The sequence below is a fragment of the Geospiza fortis genome, unplaced genomic scaffold (assembly GCF_000277835.1).
Source record: "Geospiza fortis unplaced genomic scaffold, GeoFor_1.0 scaffold58, whole genome shotgun sequence".
Lineage (NCBI taxonomy): Eukaryota > Metazoa > Chordata > Aves > Passeriformes > Thraupidae > Geospiza > Geospiza fortis.
In genome coordinates, this window is record NW_005054359.1 from 4152426 (window position 1) to 4178091 (window position 25666).

A 25666-nucleotide genomic window follows, 5' to 3' on the forward strand; every position below is an offset into this window, starting at 1 on the left:
GATGATATGATGTTTTATTTGAAAACCTATTTTAAAAAAGGTATCTCCAAAATTTACTTCCTTTAAAGATATGAAAATATCAACATTATTTATTATTATTATTATTATTATTATTATTATTATTATTATTATTATTATTATTATTATTATTATTATTATTATTATTATTCCCATCCAAAAATAGTATTACATGATAGGCCTCTTGGTTTAAATGGGATAAATATTAGTTTTGCAGACAATTCAAAACCTCACTTATATACGAAATAGCAAACTAGTTCGTTCTATCTCTTTTTGCTTTTGGCCACTGGAATGTGATATAAACAAACAGATCACTGATTTCCTGTTTTGTGCTAATTGGGTCTGCTGGTTGCATCCAGACTTTGCATGCCTTGGCATGAGCAATTGGAAGAGGAAAGAGGGCTAACAGTTAGGCAGCTGAAGGCTCTCAAATCTATGCCAAAAGTACCACTCACACTTCTTAACTTCCCAGCAGTGCTGTGGCATGACTGCAAAAATGAAAACTACCTCTCCACGAAAATGTGATGCCAGCATCTGCCTAGCAGAAGAGGACTAATATGGTAAAAATTTTCTGTGGTTTTTTGCACGGGTTGCCTAAATCATCAAACCGGTCTTGGTTTTAAATATTAGTGTATTTCATTTGCTCTTGAAATGGGAAATTGTTTATCAGTACTTCCCATTGGTAGGCAACAATACAATGCAAGTAAATTTGAAGCTACCATCAGGAAAGAATAAAGCTTTTCACATTGAGTGCCAACATTTATTTAGCCCCAATACAGGATACACTAAATGGCTTTGATGGAAGTTACACATCTTAAAGTAAGGCATAACTAATTGTTAGCTAAAGCATAACTATGACAAATATGAAGACAAATTATGTTATTACACAAGCAAATCTGACATGGGATTTTGAACTGGCAATATCATTTAAAGTATTTTTAGTTTGCATGCAAAGGTGTTCATTTGGTTTCCTTCAAACATTTTGAATAGGTGTAATAAATGAAAAAAAAAATCTAGTTAAAATCCTTTAGAAAAAAGTTCTATTGATTTCTTTAAAATTGTTAATAAGAACATAGTAACTGCCACACCTATGCCAGATCATGAAATGTTAATTTAATATATCCTATATTTCTTGTAGGATTGCAAAGTGAGGAACATTATATGTTGATTTCTGATGCCAGTTTGAATTAGTTTATTGATCTGTGCTTCTGTTCATTTTAGAACTCTATTTCTGTTTGTTCCCTGGAGGGTCAAATGTTTCCATCCAGAACTGAAAAAGTATTAATGTTAAAGAGCATTGTGGTCTGTTTTACTGTTCCAGTATGTATTTGGCATGTGTTACCTATATCCTATATAAGAGGCAGTCACCTCTATGCAACAAAATATTAATGTGATTTTATAATAACAACAACATTTCTCAATTTAGAGTTGAGAGATATGTTTCAATGGTTCAAATACTGTTTTGAAATTCTTGTAGAGTTGCTTAATATAATTAAGCTTCAATGCCATATAGAATATGATAAGAAGTATCTCCTTGATTAATGTTTCTTGGGAACATTATTTCTAAAGATGGTCAAAGTTTTAATGAATTAATTTGGCCATCATTATGGGTAATGTGCTGAAGACACATTAATCTAAGTGATATCTTATAGCCTATGCAGATCTAATTCATCTGAATGGGAATTTGGCAAATTAATCCCAGTTCCAATATGGAAAAGGAATTGATGCCAAGTTTTGAATCAAACAATGAATGCATTCTGACATATATTTTTCTGTTAAGTGTTTATGAATTTGGGGGATATATACTTCACAGATAAATGTAGGTATGTCCCACAAGTGTACAGTAGTAAGGAAATGTATGAGGCTATGAATTTAAATGTGTATTAAATTATTCTTTCACTAGGATTAAAAAAAATCTGCAGATTACAAAAGATAGTCATGTCTCTAATTATGTAACAGTTTCCAAATCATAAATAATGCTGTACGTGTCATACTCAAACCAGAAAGCAAAAACGGGATTTAGAAGTATCTCCTGAATTAATGGTCTAGCACAAAGTTCGGCTTTTGTCCTTTCCAGCAAATTGAGATGTTTCACCCATTAGCTCGCTAACGGTATGTTAGATTTCCCAAGCTTACAATCATCAAGGACTTTCAGCTTGGAGGTTTCCTGTAATGTAGGCTTTGTGATGGACAGAAAAAGGACATCCTATCAGATACTTATACATTTTTCTGTATTTGCTTTTTCAATCATCTGTGACACGTGTTAGCAAGCAAACAATGTGCAACTCTCCAAACCATGGAGAACTAAAGTCAGGGATATGTAAGAAAATTAGTTGGAGCTTCACAGATTCCCTAGTGAAAATGCGTGCAGAACATTACTAATTATATACAATGGCAGCTTTTACCTAACAAAACTGCACAAAATTATTAATAATTTTCAGTATAATCTAATTTTCCTTACTTTTATATATGAAGCAAAGTATAACATGTCTCTATTATAGGACATAAATGTATGGTAGGATTATGTTAATAATATTGGGTTTGTATATGTAAGTAAATATACTAATAATGGAGATCTCAGATCATGTATGACAGGAATAAGACTCTATTAGGACTTTTGGACATATTTTTGCATGTTTGAGAGCCTGGGCAATCTGTGACAGTCATTAGAGTGAGCTGATAATTCATTTTCCAGCTTCTTTCTCTTGTGCTCCATATGTGGAGAATGAAATGGGAAATTTAAGTTCATTATGCCGAAAGAGTGAAAATCTCCTACTTCAAATAATTTTAAACACCAATAACTTTGCTGACTCCATCAGAATAAATTGACAATTGTTTTTTATAGGAATCATGCTCCTGTATGGAGTATTGGCAGAAGGTTTAAAACCCATTTTCTGACAAGCTTGTTAGAGTGCCATGAATAAGAAGGATGATCAAAAAATAAGAAACTAGAGGAACACCGAACTTGCCAAATATCAGGAGCCTTCAGGCTTCTGTTGCATTTTCCAATCCTGTGTTTACTATCTACTGTAAAACCAGTGACAAGTACTGCTGCTCTAAAGCAGGGATTTAGCAATTTTTATGCCCAAACCCTGAGGGCACCTCCAGCCTTACTATGCCTGCCAAGTCCCTGGGGTCCTCTCATCCTGCCCAAAGCCTGGGACCCCCTTTCGGCCCCCTGGAGCTCCCACCTCATCCCACCCAAGGACCAGGACCCCAAGTCACCTTCTGGGGCCTTCAGTCTCTGTCTTGGTGATTCTTCAGCAATGTGTAACTCCAGCTCCTCCATGATCTCTAGATACTGCTTAGAAATTGTGATCCCTCTGAAAATCTGACATGTATCAGTTTCAGGAGAGGTGAACCTGTCTGGCTAGGCCAACAGTTTTTCAGCAGAACATGAGACCTGTATTACTGGATAACCAACTAAATGTTTACCAGCTCAATCAACAGATTCTTTGGTGTGATGGAAGACCCTATGTTAAATGATAGTGGTTAGAGTTCTTTTCTTTCAAGCTCACAAAAATTAAAATCTCTGTACAATTATATTAATTATTTTCACTAACTACTTGGCATATGTGTAAGTCTCTTTAAAAATCTGTTTACCACTCTATTGAGCTTGCTTATAAGTTAGCAAAAAGATGATTTTACATATGTTCTGGTAGTTTAGCAATGCAAAAAAAAAATCCATATGTCACTTACAGAAATATAATACTCTTCCATTAAAGTGCATATAATTTCCAAAAGAGATTAATTTCCAAAATGGTTCTTTACACCAGAAGTTTTACAGCTGATAAAGGGTTTTCCTGGTCATTTGCCACCATAATTCTGGCTGAAGATCACAGAAGTAAGAATGTTTACAAATGGAATGGAATAATAATAAAATAATAGAGAAATGTTAATAAATATAAACTCAAGGAGAAAATGTTGCTTAATAATTAATTATGATCAAGAGTAACAGAGTACCTTTGTAGATAGTTACAGATAATACCTTTGTATTTTAATCTCAGCATAATAGCTTTCATCTTTTTGAAACCTACACTCAAACATCATTGACACTAAATATAGTGTTTACTTCTACTTTTAAATTGCACATCATTCAGTTAATAATCTGGGCAACAATATAGAGACAACCAAAGAGGCATACGTTAACTCATCAAAGAAATATTTTACTTGATTTCAAAAGCAAAGCGGGGAGAGGGGGGAATAGCTAATTCTGAAGAAATTATAGATGTAGAATGAAGAACAGTTATAGCCTGTTTTAATTTTGATATTCTCAAGCATTCCATTTCTGGTTCTTGTAATTACAATAACATTCTTCTAACAGAATAAACTGAGGCTAGAGAAACTTTCTAGACAGAGACAGGGTGAAGGACTGTGTCTCAGGAGCATGGAGACTGCAGCACAAACCAGCAGGCCGCTCCTCAAGTACAACTAAGGGAAACAGTTTTCCTGAGAAACTTGGAGAGGCCACAGTGGTGTTTGTCTTCATAATAACACCGCTGAAATTTGCTGGACATGGAAAATGAAACTTTAAGAACACAAGGAGGAAGGATATTTTTCACAAGCCCTATTATTTTGGATGGTCTTATTCCAATCTTTAAACTTTAAAAAGAGCATCATTCTGCATTTTGATCAAATTAGTACTTTTTTAAGGTGCAGACAAATTTGATGTGCTCTGGGTGTTTACTTCCAGGGAGGTCCATGATTATACACCTCAAAGCTCTGGCTGCCAGGACTCTATTACAGAATGAAGAGTTACTGTTACTGCATCCAAAATATGTATTTGCTATGAATAAATGAGACAGAGACAGTTTAAACTTTTAGCACTACAGCTTATGAAATACTTTTTAAAATTTTTGATTACAGTCTGTGCTATTGGAGAGAATCTCACATGAGTCTTTCTTTTCTTACATGAAAGTGTCTTCACATGATAAAACAAAATAAAAAAAATTATTTGAAAACCAAATTGTACATCATCCCATAGGTTTTTCATAAAACAGTTACTCTGCAAACATCTATAAAAAATTAGCACTTTTAAAAATTTTATTTAAGAGTCAAACAGACTTGTTAGAAAAATTCTTAAGCTTCTTATAAAGTGAGATTATGCATTTTATTTTCACAAAAAATAAGGAATAAAACTAGTTCAAGAAAAATCTGTGTAAGAAGACTGTATAGGCAGTGCTACAATGTATGTATAATTCCATTATTGAGAACATATGAGAAAGTAAACAGATAAGTTACACGTAATACTCTTTATATATTAAAATAACTAATTTTCTACTTGGATGGGACTAAATTAATTGTTTTGGAATGCATCCTTATCAGTTGTTCATACTCTGGAGCACATACCAACACAAACCGCCAGAGAAATATTTTGTGTAATAAAACCTTCTCCAGCTGGATACTACTGTGATTGGAAGAGCATATATAAATCTGTGTAATAGGCAGTAGAGATGGAGAAAAGGACATGAGCAGGAATCCAATTAAGACAGTTTACTACAACCAAAAATTGCAAGGCTTTTTTTAATAAAGTAGTTGCAAGAAGAATTCTAAAAAAAAGCTGCAGGTTGTAAACTGATATAATGTGAATTTTGGAACTTAGAGTGAACCATTCTTTTAGCTCATGCAAACTAAATTTCCAAAGATAAAAAAAAAAATGCATGCCATCATCATGAAACTCTTAAAAGATTGGGAAGTCTCCCAGAGCGAGTAGTGGGCATATTGTCAAATCCTCTTATGTAATACTTGTTTTAGTGACATTAGAAAGCAGAATATAAATTAATACCCAACTTGTTTCCCTTCAAATCCCTCACCAATGAACCTTAATTAAAATATTTAGCAATTAAAAGGAAACAATAATCTAAAGAATCACATTATTTCCTTTTTTATGAAAGGAATGAAAGTAAAATTAAATTTAAGGTTGACTTTTTGAACTCCATTGATTAGTGCTCTTGTTCAGTTCAAAATAGGTTTGAACTGTAATTGTTAAATTTGTCAAAAAATGCTAGATGATGCACCACAACTTCTCAAGCAGAAACATGTATAAAAAGAAATTTTCCTGTGTATTTGAAGTCAAATTAAATTTTATTCTATCAGATTGTGACGTCAACTTTCCCTGAGCACTGATTACCTAAAAGTCTATATGATCATGTAGATTTAATGTAAGAATCAACATCCCCTGAAATTTTCACATCATAAATTGGATCTTTTGGTCCCTACACAAGTTAATTCATTATTTATCCGTTTATAAGTGATATTACCTTCCTAAAATCATGTAAGAATCCCAAATTTTTCTCTTCTACTATAGTAATGTTTTTGAAAATGTACATATGTCAAGAGATAAAATTTAGTCACATTTGATGTATTTTACTATGTATATGTTTCAACATTTCTATGCATTTCTATGCATTATCATTTTAGATAATAGTTTTGTCTTGCTCTTGTGTTTATCTGCTAATAATATCAAGGTTTCCTTTACACGCTACTGTTAAATATATTTTCCTCCAAGAGGCTAAACAACTGATGCTGTATAATCTGGCTAAATGTAAACTCATTCTTTCAGTTCAGCATTCCCTTTTTATAAATATCTCCAAGCCATGGAAGTATTTGCTGTCATGAAAACAACAGAAGTGAATGACTTGCGTATAGACTGCTTCTTCCAGTTCTCCTATCACCAAATGACCAAAGTGAAATTTATAGTCATAAGTTCAAGTGATTTACTGCTTAGGATAAAATGTCCATTTAGCAGCTTTCAAGCTCTTACTCCTCAGATGTGAGAAATAAATACTCAGGTGGTATGCACTACCCAATAATCGAATTCTTACCCTGTGCTTGTAAACAGGCAGCAATTGCAGCCTGATTTGTTTGTCTATAATCAGATAAGAGGGTCCTGCTTCTCCTGTAAATATACAGTTCTCAGCAAAGATACAAAAATCTGAGACTGCAGATGGCAGGGAGAGAAAAGAAGTGAGTCTGTGTCACCTCATTTAAGAAAGCAGGAATATCCAAAGGTGAGTTACTTGTTTGCGGTTTTTAGTTGGTTGTTTTTGGGTTTTTTTTTGACTGTGGCTTTTTGATTGGTTGGTTGGTTGGTTGGTTTTTCATTTGTCAATGCAAGTATTTTGGTTTTGGTTGCTTGGTTAGTTTGGTCTTTGATTGGTTGGTTTTGGTGCTTTTTGTGGGGTTTTTTTGGTTGTTGGTGGTTTTTGGGGTTTTTTGGGGGGGTTGGGTTTTTTTTGTGTTTCTTTTTCTTGTTGAGTTTTGTTTTGGTAGGGTTTTTTTGGGGGGGTGTGATTTTGTGTTATTGTCGCTTTTGTTGTTACAGACCTAAGCCAGAGTGCAGCAACATAAGAGCTCCCTTAGATATTTTTGATGAGGTTAACTTAGGTAGGGGAAGCCATCTGCTGCAGAAACTGCTTCAAACTTCATTGGCACTAGCATACATTGCTTTTCAACCTGTGTAGGGTTGCACAGTCTGCAAGGTAAGTTTTCTCCACAGATCTTAAGGCAGAGGAGTGGGGTTTCAAAACAGATTTAATCTCCTACTATGATAGTTAGGACTGGAAAGGAACAATATCAGACACATATTTTTCTTCTACTGAAAACTCATAAAAATTTATCTTAATATCTTTACCTTCTTGACCAGGCTCTGTATTACTTGGTCATATGTAAAATGTGCTGATCCCAGAAGTAAAAACTTGCACTAGTCCAGAAAAACTTCTGTTTCTGATGAGAAGTTCCTTTAGTTTGCTTTTATTCTTGCTAATTTTCAGTCAATCTCATGCATGTTTCTGTTTACTATGGTCTTATTCTAATGATTTTCCTTAGCTTATACACTAATTTTTAAAAGGAAATAGATTTAGACTCATAAAATAGTTTGTCATATTACATGTTGCACTGAACACTGCTGTTTTAGTTGCTTTTTTACTCCTTGTATTTAGAAATCCACTTAAATAGGATGGTCTCGTGGAAAAAAAAACCAAAATTTTTAGGTTTCTAACAGTAGGTGATAGCTAATAAAGTTCACTGCTGATATCTTGAGTCTTTAAAGAAAACAGAGGGGACTTGGAGCAATGCTGGAATTGCAATATTCAGTATATATATATTTGTGTGTGTCTGTGTGTGTGTATAATCTCTGAGGCAGTTTGTTCAGTATATTTAAAGCTGTTTAGAAATAATACTATGAAATATGTCTTACAATATAAAGAAAATTATTCCAGTTAAATTGGTTGCCATAAAGTTTAAAAATATATAAATAGGTCTGATGCTCTTTTTTGTGGCAAATCATTAAAGTTTAAAACAAATATTCTATTAAGCCTTTTGATTTATGTGTTTATAATTTTCACATTTATATTGTTTGACTATTTTAAATGATAAAATGAGTATTAGCATATTTCTACAGAGGAAGAAATTTGTTTCTATAAGTCTTTACTCTGCATGAAATATTATAGTGTTGAAGAGCTTAGGGATAAGGTTTGTGTTCAATAGAGAAAAGTTAGTCATGGCTTACAAAAATTTGGAAAGTATAGGCATACTACCTACTGTCAGACAACTTTTTCATTGTAAATGTTTAACCTGGTTGTACGTAACAAAATACTGAATGTGATTTCAGATGCCTTAGTATCATTTTCACCATGCAGAAATATAAACACTGCTCACATTGCTATACACACAGAGAAATCTAAGACAATGAGAGCCATTTTCATATACTCCAAATTCCACATGCAAGGGTCACTTATTACTACTCCAAGAGTTTCTAACAACCCTTAGTGTACTGACAGCAGAGCTCTAGTCTTCTGTCACTCTTGAAACAGTACTGAAAGTGCATTTTAAAATTGCTGACATCAGCTAGTAGATTGTATGAAATTAATTTAATGCTGCTCATTAATGGCACTTCCCACACCTGTCTCCAGAGACTATTTTTTTCATTTTATATGACAATGTTATATTGTGAAGATTGTGTAGATTCAATCCCTGTTCCAAACAAAACATGTGATCCCATAGGTTACACCTTTACTATCCATTGCTCAGAATGTAGGATATTATTAGTCTAAGAATAATAATAAGATTAAAAAAAAAAGCTTCAGAAATTTGTTTCACCAGAGACCAAGGAAAAAAGTTATAGGATTAGTTTTTTTTTCCTTCATTCTGGCTATAACAAATATTTTATCCTTATAATAGCGAGAAAATTGTATTAAAATCTTTAAATAATTTGGTTTACAGTTGACTAACTTAATGAACTGTCCAGAAGTTAATCCCAAATTACACCAACACCAAGAATTTGGTGTATGTTTTACCTGTTATTTGTATAATAATTCTAACTTGCATCTATGTGTGTGAGGCCTGAAGCCAAGAACATTAAACTATTAGTTAGATTGTCATATTTTCATCTACAGTCACTCTGTAGTTCAAATTATGTGGAAAAGGAAAAAAAGAATGAATGTAATACCAAACAGATTGTTCACTAAGACACTTCAATTGGATAAAGTCATTCTTTGGATAACATTTGAGTCAAAGAAAAAAATGATGTGCACTACACAGGACTTAGAAAACTCTAACATAGACATGAAAGGTGCCTTATCCATAATGTATCCATGCACTGTGAATTGCACTTTCATGAAACACACCTGTGACAAGAAAGAAAATACTACTATATTTATTTAACACATGAAAACGTTTTTGCAGCTTTGGTCAGAAGAGGATATATTCCCAAGAATTGAACAGATGAGAATTAGGTAGACCAAGTATAACATGTCAACAGTTGCTGTTTCCTCTGCTTTTCATTACAAGCTTGCAGTTTTCTGAACATTTGGATTTCTTTGTGGTATAGGTATTCATGTCTCCCTTTCCAAATTTTTTCAGTTGAAAAAAGACACAACCTTTTAGTTTAGAAAAACAGCATATGTTTGTGTGAAAAACAGAATTTAAAAAATTGCAGAAAAAATTACAGAGCAACTTTAAGATGTTTTCTCAATTAAAAAACCAGCTGTCAGTGTCTCAGAAGGCACACTGCATACCACTGAATGTTTTGTATAAACCCCAGTCATTTGGAGTCACCACCATTGGAAGGTGGTGTCACTGTATTGAAATGAATCTTCTATTTCCTTTCTCAACAAAAGATCTTGTGAATAAAATGAATCCAAGGATACATCTTGTAATGTGTAAGGTTTAGACAAAGTTATTGGTGACATTCTCATGAAATATGAAAATGTGGTTGATGAAAATATAAGATAAAATTTGACACTGAATCTGAACTTGAAGATTACATTAAGGGTCTGATACAGAACACTTCTAAGATGACATGATGATGTCAAGCATATTGGCCAATGATATAATTTCAAACAATTTTAGAAATACTGTGAGGAATAAAATTGAAATTCAGTGAAAACAAATGGGAAATATTATACTTTTATATAATAAAAGTATATATATACATTTTATATTGACAAAAGAGATGTCAATATAAAATGGAAACTCCTGAAACAGCAACACTGCAAGGCAGACTTGGAGAAATAAACAGCAAAAATATGTCACACTTCAGAGTACAAAGGTCAGCTGGAGCATGGCATTCTAATATTTTTCATAAGAAAGCTTTGGATTACCTTCCTTTTTTTTTTTTCCCTTTTTTTTCTTTTTTTGTTTTTTTTTTTTTTTCTCCAGAGGAGGAATGAATGATTTGAGAATACTGTGATGTTTTAAGGGCCTTGTTTAGACACAATATTAAGAGTGGAAATGGAAAAAAATAAAAAGAAAAAGAAATTGAAGGAGAGAAAGCTACCCACTCTTCTGGTGATGATGAAAACCTGCTTATAACAGCTAATTCAGAGAAAAGAGAAAGAATCTCTAATTCAGAAATAAAAGAATAGCTTTTTTCATGCATTTCTTCAGAGTTCAAAAGAGCCAAAAGTTCAAATACCCTCTGTTAACAGAGAAAAAATTTCTTATTTCTGCCCACTGTTAACCTTATTTTCCAGCATAATTGAAACATATTTACTCAAACCTTTAACACAGTATAACATCACACTTGTTTATCTTAGCCTATAATGCTAGTAATCCTTTTTCTAACCCTAAAATTAAATATCCTTTAAGATATCCTCCTGGGAATCCATAAATAACTTTATAAGTTGTGAATATCATTAATAAATATCAAAAATTTTAGTATTTCCTTTTGTGTTCTGTAATGGATTAAACTTGTTGAGAAAAACCAAAAATAATGTAAAATACTTGTATATGCCAGAAATATTCAGTGTTTAGACATATATATACTATTCATTCTTCAGGTACTGGATAAGACTAGGATGTGTAGATGATCAGGCTTCATGTTTCATGTCTTGCATAAGATTAACAAGACCTCATTCAGTTTACAGATGTTGCTCTACAGGCACCAAGTAGTTTCACAGCAAACTAAAAAGTCTCTTTAGGTAGAGCATCGTTATTTAATTTGACAAAGCAGGCACACAGTTATATTTAGATTTTCTGATAGGTAAATTGAGTTTAACTTAGGAAAATGGATTATGCTGTATTAATCAAGATACTGCTATCATTATTCTCTGAGAGGTTCTTTGTCCCAGTCAATTTTTTTATGCCACTCTGGTAGGTGAAAAGAGCAAAATTAATCTGCAAGACTCCCCTCAGTATGGAAAATTACTAACAGAATAGACCACTGCTTCTTCTATCTCCACAGTACTCTGCACAGGGAGATCATCAGGAACCAATTTCAAGTAAGTGTATTAAAACTAAGGCTCAGGCTATTGTCAGCAGCAGCTCAGCTGGGGAAATGCCAGTCAGGTGGGGAGACATGAGTCAGCTGATATAAATTAAAGCATGTCCCAGAGTCTGAAGTGCTACAGCATACAGCTAATGAGCTGTAAAAGGGGGAATGGAGATAAGGGAAGGTAGCCAGGAGCGTTAATAGCAAGCAATTTAGGTCTACCTTTGGAAAGCAGAATGGTATCAGCTTTTTATTTGATAGACTTCCACATGAACAGCTTATAATTGAAGAAAAGGACATGTTTCAAACTGATTGTATTCTGACTTCATTCTCATTCTCTGATTTATAATGTTGATCTTAAGGGCAGGAATTTAACCACTGGTCTTATGTTTTAAGTAAAGTAGCTTTGATCGACCATATTGTTTGATCTGGGGATCACAGTTGCTTCAATATGACTACAGGACAAACTAGCTATTCACTTTTGTATAGATGTGGTTTTCTTTGATAATGTCAATGGGAAATTTCTAAGCAACTTTTGCAATATATAAATTTTATACTGAAATATTTTGCAGAGTTTTTTGAAGTTCTATGACACAGAAGTACGAAAGCCTTGCAATAGATATTCTTGTACTACTAAAATGAAATAATTTATTGTAATATATTAATGTAGGTATTATTCTTATGGCTTTTATAACAATAACTAAACTTTTAATGTCACCAGAGTTAGGCATTGCTTATGAGTATGAGATTAGAATTATTCTTTGTACATGCAATGCATTATTAAGAAATTGATCCACATTTGTTTAGTAAACTTCTAAGAAAAGTAAGTATGTGAAAAACAGAGTGATATTAAAATACCAAGTAAATCTAACATAATTCTATACTCCCTTGTGTCAAGTATACAGAAATAGGGAACATGTGATCTCACAGGAATTCAAATGCATTAATTTCTAAATAAACACAACAGAAAATAGGTCACGATAGCTTTTCTTTTTCCTGAAAATTACACATTCTTTTCTATATGCAGTTAGAAGTACCATTCTTGTTTATTACAATTCCTTGCCATGTGCTGTATATTATACATAATTCTGGCTTATTAAATTCCTGAAGCATGCAATACAATGAGCTTAATAGATTTTATGCAAATCATTATATAAAAAATAACAGCAGATGGTCCTCAACACATCAGAACCTTTCTATAGCAGTTTCATATTTTGTTTAAATTAAATAAAATATAAAGTTGCCTTTGTGACACCTAACTTATTTTAATTTATTCTGCTGCACTGTGTTCCTTACAGATTTTCTTTCTTTTTATAACATTAAAGTAAAATATTTGTGCTTATGTTCCTTAGGTATTTAGATGTTTACCATTTGTGAGTTGTACCATGAACTTATACATATATTTGCTTATTCCTACTTTCCCACAAGAAGGAAATCTATTGCTATCAATAGAGTGCATAATTCATCTCAGGGAATTGCCTAAAGGAGAGAAGGTGAGCATTACACTGGGAATCTTAAACTAGTATCTTTTAAGCTCTTTTGCTCTACGACTCTGTGACGTCTTTGCCTTACACTTCACTCATTTTGCGTTCTCCCTGACACCCTATCTTCTCCATGTCTTCTCCCTATCTTCTCCATGTCAGAAGATAAATGATAGAGCAAATAAATCTAAAAAAGTTATGAAAACTAAACAAAACAAAGAGCTATCAGAAATAAAGAACTAAGATAAAATTAAGAGCTATATTATTTCCTTGTCTCCTAAGAGATTCAAACAGCATAGCTGATGATGGTCTCTCTCCTGCTGCCATTTAAAATATGTATCTTATGATCTTCCCCACCTACCCCACCCAATGTTCCAAAATCATGTCTGATTCATATCCTTGTATTTGAACTTATGCAGTAAATATTAGCCTTATAATAAAAAATGAACAGAATAGGGAAAAGAGCTAGCAAAAGCTATTGGGAAAAAAAAAAAACCAAAAAAAACCCCAAACAATATTTTCAGTCATATTTTGAACAAAGATGCTTATTATAAATAAATATATGTATAGTATAAATTTTTGGGGTCTATTCATTTATTCTGTCATATCCTGTAACATTTAAAAGAAGAAAAATCTTCCTTTCGCTATATTTGCCAGTTTTAGAAGTGCCTATTTTCATGAGACACTATAACCTTACTTGTTCTATCTTTTCAGTTCCTCTGAAAAGCATCTATACAATTTAAGGAAATAAAGCACTGGACTGTATACTCTACTGGAAGTGGTCCAACAGGCGCAAGAGTTATACCAAGCATGGTTAAAATTCAGTAACTTTAACCTCTTTCCTTCTTTCTTTCTTTCTCTCCTTTTTTAAAAAATTTAATTCCTTAAAAGCCCTATCTAAGTATGGGACCATTCCAAGATATATGATCATATAATAGGTGGGGAGAGGACAAAGCCTCCAGACGAAAGAAGACCCTGTTATTGGTCTTGCCACCTTGTTTCATTTTCTAGGACAACTGTGACACAACTAGTTGAGTGAGTTTTCATGCGTTATTTGGATTTTTTACTGAAATTATATTATGTATTCTGAAACAGAGGGTTTTTTTTTAATCCATGGAAGCATGATTCAAGAATACTTTTCCAGAAGATGGTTCTCAGCATTTCAGGTTTTTTGAATCCTGCTAGAAAGTGAGAAAACCCATCACCAACACAGCTAACCAGCACAAGCTACAGAATTCAATTTCCCTTGTTTTCAGGAAAAAATAATAATTCTCTTATTTACTTAATATAAGGGAATAATTTGTAACAAGTTCTGGGAAATTAGCTATACCAAGAAGCAATCATACTGTCAATTGTTATGAGACTGCATCCTGTTTGATCTGCCTGTGTCCCAGCAGAAACACTACAATCCTATTTCAAGGGTCACAGTTAATAGGAAAAGAGATTATTATGGTCAGCACAAAACTAAAAGTTTTGGTTACAATAGAATATCAGTGTCCAGAATGGAGAAAAACACATCTGCAAATGGTTTTGCTCTTCAGCAGCAGGTTAATTTTAGCCTTAAAATTAGAAAGAAGAGCCAAAACAACCCCAAACAAACTATGTGGTCTATCTGGATACTGAAAATCCTTATAATTTTTCTGCTCCTAAATTCCAGAAAGCTATCAAGTTTCCTCCCAGCCTAGGTGCCAGAAGCTGTCCTCTGAGGTGGCAGTAACAAAATTTTTCCATCTAGCTGTCCTTCTCATTAATTACAAATGCCAAATTTTCCAGCTTTCTCTTAAAATTGTCTGAGTTCAACTGATGGCACCTTATTGTAAAGCAAATCAAAATGTCCAAAGTGATATAAAATACTTCAGGAAAGTATCTAAAGCAATATTTATTATGCAGAAGTTCCATGGTTACTTTGATGATTGGAAGTAAGTCACACTTTTAATTAATTAGAATCCCCCAAACTTTACACACTGTGAAGAATAAGCAATGACATAGAATGATGCTTTTTCTTTTTCCTGTCAAAACCATGTAATTTTTCATGCCATCAGCTAAAACAACACAAATAGTACAGCTCTGAAGGTGGAGAGAAGTTTTGCTGATGCTCGTAAAAATAAAAGGTGACATTCATAGAGACTAACAAGAGGAATAGTCTTATTCTTCTTAAATAAAGCTGAACCTACCTCCTCGAAATTACCCCACACAAAAGGTCAGAAATGTCAGACATGTTAATGGACTTAAGTAATAGTTGTACATTATTGTAGACACTTGATTCCCACATATTCTCTGTATTTTTCAGAAAAGGCCAAGTGCTTTCTAGAAGTTTGCAACTAAAATGAACAGAACCTCAAAAATGGGAAGAAAAAGCTGAAGAGTAATGATGATACCTGAAAAAAAAGTATTGAAACTGCAGGCAAATAAAGTATCACCTATCATTTACTTATAAGTCTCTAAAGTGAAAGAGAAACAAATATTTAGTAAAAGAAAACATTCATTCCATTAACAATATGATTAACAACTTGAACAAGAGAAGAAATAGTAAGAAATGTTTCATTTTGAGTTGGTCTATTAAGTTCAAGTTCGAAGAACAAAGCAGAAAACAAAGCAAAACCCTTACTGAGCTTAAACATTAATAGTTACATGTAAGATGAAAAAGTAAATATTTCTGGAACAGATGCACAACATACACTCGAAGAAGGTTAATTTTCTGCAGTACAGAAGGATTCATACTCAGAAGCTAGCATTCTTCACTACTGAAGATGAAACAAAGTATTTACCTTTCAGACATGTTGATAAACTCTTCTTGATTTCAGCACAACTAGAGAAAGATTAACTTGGAGTATTTCTGAAGATTTCACCTCCATTTTTTTAATTCTACAAGAATGATTTTATATTTTTTATTGAGGATCTGAAACACCTTCCTCAAACTTTAGTATTTAGCCAGGAGTCAAATTTTATTACATTTCCTCACAGATTTCCTGGGTTTTTTATTTTCCTTTTGCTACTTATTAGCATCTATTCTTCTCATGTTTTGATATTTAAATATATTTCCTTAAGAAAGAACCTTGTGACCATGGGAAGCAGTGAATGAATTCCTTATTTTGCTTTATTTTTGTGTGCAGCTTTTTCTTTGCTGATTAAAAGGTCCTTATCTCTACTCATGAGTTTTCTCTTACTTTTCTGATTCTCTACCCCATTCCAACCAGGGTGAGAATGGGCAAGTAACTCTGCGGTGCTCAGTTGCCAGCTGGGGTTAAACCACAACATGACTTTATACAATGTGTTTTGAAAATTTTCAAGAAAACATATATTTCTTAAAGGAAAGTCTGTATTTCCTTTAATTTTTTTAAATCCTTTTGATAGCATTTCATGCAGCCTTATGTCATTCGACCAATAACACTCCTATTAATTAAAGGGAATTCTTTCTATTTTTTCCCTTGTAGACAAATGACCCTGAGAAAGAGTCTGGTGAATTCTGATTATATTTATGAGTATTAAATTTTCCTTCTGTTTCCCAAATTTTAAAATTTTTGTACAAATCCATAGAAGTTTGTTTTCCTTCTACTTATTACTACAATATGTGTATCCACTTAAATTTTCAAATAGGCAAAGAATGCAATAATCTGTCACTGTTTTGAAAATGATGAAACACACTTCCTCCAGCGCTTAGACTGTCCAAAGGTGTCACGAGAGCTCAGGATAAAAATTTGAGCCTAATTAGTTCTACATTCACTTGCCTCAATTTGGCCGAGTTACATTAAATGATTTCTTTATCAGCCTGCTCTTGGAATTAGTCATGTACTCTCTGTAATTGTTTTACATTCTTAGCATATATGTCTTCTGCCTTGATTTCATTTTAATGTGTTTTTAAATTATATGCAGCAGTTTGCACGTGCATGTGTTTGTTTAAGTAGATATGTACACAAGATACACATAGAGATGCACAATCCAAATATTTTGTTTTGAACAATATGCATAGTACTAATTCTGTTTTATAGTTCCAAAACTTTACTTTTGATTTACTTGAAAGCAATCAAATGTACCACAGAAATTGCCATGATAGAACAAATTCTTCATCACTTGGCATGGTCAATTGTATTCAGCTCCCTCTTGGTTCTTTTATTCACCAGCTGAAATTTTTGCAACATTTTAGTTTATTAACTCTTTAAGAACACTGACTTTGAACATTTAAAACTTACTGGTCAAAAAAGTCCCAAAAATGAAGCAAGAAAAATCAAACAACAAGAAATTAGTACTTCTTATGTGTCACAGTCAAAGGCGGCAATAAAGAACAGGGTAGATTTTTCTAAAGTCTCTTATAGTAATTTCTTTTATCAAAGCATGGGATTCTAATGATGTGATATGGGTTACTGTAACTTATGGGTTGCGCCAGAGTGACAAATAAAAACAAAGTTTTGCAGCAGTTCTCCATTCTTCCTCATCTTTCTACAATGAATCTAAATCTGTTCTTTCATTCTGTATAAACATGTAGCTGGAGCTAGTCTCAGCAAAGAGGATAAAAGTGGCTCTACCCTGTCAATCTCCTAGCTTTTGTTTTCTCATCCATTAATGAACAGCAAAAGTTACTGCTTAAGTCCTGCTCTTCCCTTGAAGGCTTTAAAAGCACCATACTTTGTCATTCTGCAGTAGTGGCATGTGTCAGCTATCTGCATATATAAGATTTGGAGGCTTGCACAAAATAAATGAAGTTACTAAAAGAAGATCTCTAAAGAGTCTTAACTTGGCACTGTTAGGCATACGTGGACTGAAATAGTTCAAAGTTTTGTGATTTAGGCAACTGTTTACTGTTTCAGCTGACCATTAAGAATTCAGCAAACAACACATATCACTCTTCATCTGTCAAAGCCTTGCTTCAGAAAGGCCTTCTCAAGAATTAATTACTTGCGCAACAATTATTGCTAGTTATACAAAAGTGTAGTTGCAGAAACACATCACAGGTACTTCCTCCCACATACTTTCTAGTAAATACTAACACACATTCATACTAGGAAAAAACATGGAAGAAATATCAAATAAAATTTCAGTCTATGTAATTAAAATTTGTCATGGTTATCCATAACTAAAGAAAAATAAACCCCAAATTACCGATTTCTACAAAAAAAATCAGACCACATTAAATAGTAATGACATTAAATTCATATCTAATGATGAAATTGTAGGTGTTTGTATGGTAAATAAAAAAAAGAGATAATTGACACTAAAAAGAAAAGAGTTATAAAACAAAAGAGTTGATTTACAATGCAGTTTTCAAAGGCCAAAACAAATTATCATACGCAAAGAATAGATTGAAATAAAAATTAAAGTAAAGCCGGGGAGAAGTGAAAACAAATAAAACACAATGGCAAAGGAAACCAAAATAACAAAGGAACTACTGAAAGAACTCAGTATATAAACAAGATGACATGCAAAAATGGAATGACAGACAATAGGTAGCAAAACTCATCTAATTATCAGACACATTATGAGGGAATATAAAATATGAAAAGATTTCCTCTTGACAGTTTTTAAATTAAAGCATCTCAATTGTTTGTTTGGTTGATTTTGTTTTGGCTTTGGTTTTGTTTCTGTTTTTGAATCAGGAGTCCCAGACAGTTAAAATCTTTGAAAAGGAACTGCTTTGACTTTAAATGAGCATACCAAAGACAGCAAAAGTTTCCAATTTCCTAAACTGTATTTAATTACAACACAAAGAGAAAAACTGCGACAAGTCATTCTTTGAAACAGACTTGCTCTGATAAAACATAAAAGAGTTTTGAAAGTGATTTCTGCTCTGCCCACTGGGTCATCACAGAAAAAGAACAATTCCCATGATTCCCCCTTTTTGCACTGATTAGTAGGTCTAAGAAAACTTTCAATTCTTAATTTTCCTATCACTTCTAAACTCTGGCTTTTGGTGTGGTGCTTGTTGGCTGCAACTTCTCCATTCATATCAGGAATCTCAGTTGAGCTACTATAGGATCAGGGTATGCTGAAATAAATCCAGTTGAACTCAGAGTATGCCCTTTATCCCTTCTTCCAGAAGATTGCCTCTGCTTTGTAAAGCAGTTTCAAAGACAAGGTGACCAATCACATGTTTTTATACAGAAGATCAGTCACACAGAAAACACACGGTAAACTGCAAACAAGTCAGTAAGTCTCCTGTCATGCATTTCTACAAGCTATGGGAGTTACAGCACAGCAAAAATCATAATAACAGCTTTGGCTTGTCAGGGAAGTACCCACTGTGACTTAAGTAAACTCTGCTGGAGGAGAAGAAATGCATACAGATAAACACAAGCTCTTTGCTGCCTAGAATTGACAATAAATAGAACTGTCTCACTACTTACTGAGAATGTTTCTGTATTTTGGGATGCAGTATTCTGTGGTAATGATATCGTAGTAGGCCTATAAATGCCACAATATGGACTCTATTAAAAATACTATTCATTAATTTAGTCTCCATGCAATTTCTTGTGAGGTGTGTGCTTTCTAAGTAAAAGTCCTTTGCCACAATTTTTTTTTCTGGTCTACCAAAGGATTCATACTATCCTAATTATGCATGTAGTATTGTCACCTCATGATTTGCCCTCATCCTCATTTTCCTTCTTTGATTTCACAAAGTGCAATGGTCACTATCAGGAGTAAAAATTCTTTGAGGTTTTTTAAGAAAGAAGAGAAGCAATAAACAGTCAAACAACAAAACCAATAAAGATGTTCCAATAGAAACAGGAACAGAAGAGTAGGCAAGACTCAACCTTAAAAGCTTATGGGAAGAAATTTTATTTCCTCCAGTTGATGACACTTTTCAGAACTTTTGAAATCTTATAAGATGTAAGTCTTACTCAGTGAAAATTGTTCAATTTCTGCATAAATAGTAGATGGCGGGGTTTTTTTTCAAAATTATAGTCAGAAGCACAATTTTTTTTCTTTCTGTCATAATCAGGTTTATGGATTATTAAATCTGAATAGGTTTAATTCCTAATGCAAATCTTTTCTTTAGTCATTATAACCAAGTAGCCCTCTAGGACAAGGACAACTGGAGTTGATAACATCTGGTCATATGCTTTGTATGGAATTTGCAAGACCTCAAGATGAAGGTGTCTTCATCATCTTCCTGTGGTTTTGCTTTACTTGGTTCAGCTGAGACTATTTTTTCTAATTCACTGGACATCTAGCATTAATTTGTTTTGCTTTTGTTTTTCCTTGTGTGATAGAGTCATTGTTTTATACAGATATCTGTAACAAGCAGGTAGCCTATGAGAATTCCATGTTTGTGATTAGCAAATAATGATGAAGAGTAGTGAAATGTAGGCCTGTTACAAAGGCAAATGTTGAGAATAGACACACAATGAAGTGCCGAGGAGAATATACACAGGAAGAGAACAGGCATAGGATCAACAATGAAGACCCTGAAGCATTAAACAACTCTTTAATGGTCAGTTAAAAAAATGCAGACCTGGATCTAGTCAAAACTGGTGTTATGGGTAAAAAAATGAACCAAGACATTTTATATAATATGCATAAAAGGGATTTGGATACAACATGGACCTGCATACCAAGGAAGAAAGAGAAAAGTGTAAAAGCCTGTAAGAAAAATATAAAAAATGATCCCAGTACATCCTACAATAAGGATGCAGAAAACCTCAACATGAACAACATATTTCTTCTGGAGAAGGATTCACAAATACTGACAACTCATCCAACAACTCCCAGCCACCCACCATCACAATTGAAGCAAGACAATTCACCTTTCAGAACAATAGGGCAATTAGAGAATAACACCAGGAAAAAGAGACAAACTAAGGAGTATGCATATTATAATTTTAGCTGCACTATTTTTATTTCTTTTTCTCTGGCAATATTTTATTTTAAGCTAACAATTTCTTGGGTTTACTTATATGTGATGTCTGCTTCCTCTTTGCCTGTGAACAATATTTGCAATATTTTGAATGCAAAATGTTCAGCTATGCTTTGTGGTTGGGATTCCCCAAAGAAGAGTCCTATTTATATACTATCTGTAATGTTGCAGAAAGTCAGATATAAGTATAAAACCAAATATATAAGTCGCCAAGATTTGTTGCTGCTTCAAAATTGTTATGATTGGCTGGGACAGCCATATACCAGTTCAACAAGTAATGCTGTAAATTGTAGTGGACTTAGAGATTCACCAGACCTTTACTTGGCTGTCTGTTGTAAGGGGTTGTCAAGATATCATGAATATTAAAACTCATGACCTGAGATACTTTTGAAACAAGAATAGCTGTTCCAGGAAAGAGACAATCTAGAATTCTGAAATAATTTAGAGACATCTTGGAATGAAAAATGGGATTTAATTTTTTTTTTCTGCAAAAAGATACCAACAAAAGTAAAAGAGATGGTTTAAAAATAAAGATGAGGTTGAAAATACATACTCTGAATTCACAGATCAGACATAAGCCTCAGGGTTTTCTCATCCTGTGGCACAGCAATACAGAAGGCAAATGAGAAAAGAGACAGAAGCCCAGAAATCTGAGGTTTAGGAGCCAACACTGGCAGGAACTGCAGCTGTCTCTGTCTTATGAGAAGTTCAGCATGAATAATGCATTTTCACTCTTCCCTCATCCCTCCAAAATCATATAATAATTTTCTGAATGCAACCTGTGGCACTCAAAAACTTCCAGCCAACCCTGTTATATTGATACCTGGAATGGTACTTAAGTATTGCCACATCTGCCTTATATTATTGTGGTGGCTTGGTGCTGACTGGACAGCAGGTGCCCAAAAAAGCCACTCTATCACTCCACAGTCTTAAATAGACAGGGGGGATGATATTATGTGGGTAGAGATAAGGACAGGGAGAGATCACTCACCAGTTACGATCATGGAAAAAACAGACTTATTGGGGAAATTAGTTTAATTTATTACCAGTCAAATCAGAGTAGGATTATGAGAAGTAAAACCAAGTCTTAAAACACCTGGCCTCCTACTCCTCCCTCCTTCCAGACTTAATTTTATTCTCAATTATCTTTATTCTCAATTCCACAGCGTGCAGACCTTCAGGAACAGACTCGCCATTCCAGAAAACCTGCTCCAGCACGTGCTCCTCCAGAGACTGCAGGTGGATCTCTGCTCCACCATGAACCTCCATGGGTTTCAGGGACACAGCTTCTTTACCATGGGCTGCACCATGAGCTGCACCATGGGCTGCACCAAGGGCTTCAGGGCTTCCAGCAAACTGTTTTCCAGCACCTAGAGCATGTCCTCTCTTCTTTTACTGACCTTGGTGTCTTGCAGAGCTGTTTCCCCTCAGTCTCTCACATATTCTCATTCTTCTCATCTCTGTTTTTTTCTGCATAATAATTTTTTCCTTAGTATATTGCCCCAGAGGTGCTACCACTGTTGCTGATTGGCTTATCCTTAGCCAGCAGCGGGTCTGTCTTGAAGCCAGCTGGCATCACCTTCACTGGATAGAGGGGAAGCTTCCAGCAGATTATAACAGAAGCCGCCTCTGTAGTCCACTGCTAGGAAAACATTGTCATGTAAGCCCAATGCAAAAATTCTCTTTCTTTTCAAAATTGAAAGTTTTCCCTTGGCTATTAAGGAACTTTTATTTCCGACAAATTATCTATTAAAAGATTTATCAAATATTCCTTTGCTGTCTTCATATTGATAATGCTGAGTTAGTAACTGCCAGATATATTTGAAGGTGTATAAAGGATACTACACAAAGACTTAGTATCAAAATTGTTTTAACACGTGTTCTCTAGCAAAATCTCCTTACTTATGATTGAGAGTATTTGTTAAAGCCTGCTCTAAGGAAAGATTGGGACTGGGTTTGAAGGATGATATGGGCTTTGATACACTACAGCATCAAGGGAAATAATAGTGAGGAAATAACCTGTTTTGTGGGCAGTGTGTTCTGCTAACAATAATCAAAAGTCTGTGTTAGAAGGGACCTAGAAGGGGCATCAAGCGCAACTCTCAGTCTTGTACAGGATAGCCCAAGAACACCCATGCCATGTGCCTCGCAGCATTGCCCAAATGCTTCTTGAACTTTGTCATATTTAATTCTTATTCTAGTTTTACATAACACAGCTCTCTTAAGAATTAAATTCCTTTATGTGTAACACAGATGCATGTTTGAAATTTCCAAACTTCTTCTTTCCTTTATCATTTTTATACTTTTGCCTACCAGTATTGATTCTGCTTTGGTGATGCATCCAGATCAAGATAATTACCTGCTTTTACTTGAAAATCCCAACAGAAAAAAAAAAGTACTACACATTCATAACTGCAGGTACAGAGTTTGTGGTGACTGGGAGTGGGGCTGTGGCAGAGCCTCATCCCTGATGGGCTACAGCTGTGAAAAGCAGGTGAGCAGCATTGAAAGCAATGAGATATGGAGTGCCCAGGTGCACTGTCCAATCATGAAAAGAAACAGAAGGCACACAGTGTAAAACACGTAAGATGAAGAATATAAAAGGTTGGGCTAAAGAACAAGAAGGGCAGGTGCTTGAAGCCTTCTGCAATGATGGGTGTTACTCTGTATGGGGATGCTTAAAGCTTTCTGACATTGTATGATGGTACTCTGTGTACTGTGGCCGTCTCAGCTGCGGCATGGGCTGTGATGTGTGCTACAACACATAACCTATTAGTGAGGCTTCTATATTAAGGTACTTTCCTCAAATTGTATTGCAAAAATCTCAAAAATTGCATGATTCCTTACACTTTTTTTTTTTGTCCCCAGTTTTGAAGTGTCATCCTTATTAGTTACTTGGATATATTTCTTCAGGTGACTGATGTTTAATAAATATATTTTCTCTTTTTTTTAGTTGCTATAATCCCCCCCACTCTCCCAAACCAAATATCAATTTGCAATTAGAGTATTAGAGTGACAGCATCTATCACAGAGTCATCTGTTAGCTCTCCCTGAGCCTTTTCATCTACTCGCTTTCCCCTTTCCTTTCTTTCCACCCCCCTCTCTACAGCTGTGGTGGGACAGGTGGGGGGGCGTTGGCAAGGGGCACTTTTGGAAGTATCAGGTCACATAGAAGGAACATTGCCACTGTTCCCCATGGCATCAGTGGCTTCTCAGTCCCAATATCCCTTAAGGAGAGGGTGCAGTCTGGAGTCATGCTCTCACCTCTCTGGCATGTGAGTAGGTCACAGAGCAAATCAGTAGGTGGTTTCTAAAACTGAGGTCATGGACATATGATTACACAGAGCCATGTGAGAAAAGGAGCTCAGCAATTCCCCAGGTAGCTAACACCACAAGAAATAATATGCTCCTTCTCCTGTCACATTGGACCACAAGAAAAGGGGGTCAGGTGCCTTCCTTTGTTGTGCAGTGGGGACCTGCACCTCTCTTCTCCCAGACCCCAGGGGTCTTGAGCAGAGCAGGACCCCGTAGGAGGTAGGCCAGCTCTGATGCCCTGATTTACCTCAGATCTATATGGTAATCCTGCTTGTGACTTGTCTCATCTCTACTAGACACCCGGGGCAAGCACCAATCAAATGTAATCCCGACATGGCAAGCGGAACAGAACCAGCAGATCTCAACAGACAGATTAAAAAAATGAGTAAATTATGTACTGGCAGAGGTGGACATGTGGTTACCTGTAGAGGGAGTGGTGAGGAAACACACACACACATCTAACAGTGCTGTACAGCCTGCCCAGTTGTTTTCTGGTCGTAACATTTCAAGCCTGTTTTATCACTATACACACAATATGAAGAGATAAAAACATTACAGAGAAAGTGGATATTTGCATACAATACTAAACAGGTAATAGATGCCTCATGTTCTAGTCTTGCCTGCCATCATGACAAATGCTAACAGATGGAAAAATTAAAGTTTAGAGGAAAGGCTTAAGTGTTCCTTTGTAAAATTGCTGTCTAAGTTGAAATGCTCAAACATCCTCCAGCTGAAAAATTTAAAATATGGTTGCATAGTTTGATATTCTTCAATCAACAGCTACCTCACAGTAGACTGTATTTCCAAAAGGATCTGAGATCTGCCTTTCTAATTAAAATGGCTGCAATAGAGTACCAAATATATTTCGAAAGGGGATTGACTCTCTTTCCCACACACCAATACATTTACAATGAATAAATATATGTTAAAGTACCTATTCCTTTATCTATCTGCTCATCATGCTAAAGAGAGATGGGGTGTAGTGAATAAATGGTGCTGTGGATTTTTCCCTCTAAATTCGCCTAATTTCCAATTAAGTTAATCCAATGGAACAATATAACAGGCATTCTAACATGGAAATCAAATTCTAAATTGGTGTTTCTAGATAGAATAAAATATATTCCTCAATTTAGTTATATATTTGTGTTATTTTGCAGAACATATAGAATGATTCCTCACAGACATATTTGATAAATAAGGACTCAACACACAAAAACTTTAATCAAATTTTATATACTTCTTATGGCTTTTGCTATATAAGAAGTTGTAATAAAGACATATGTTGTCATACTG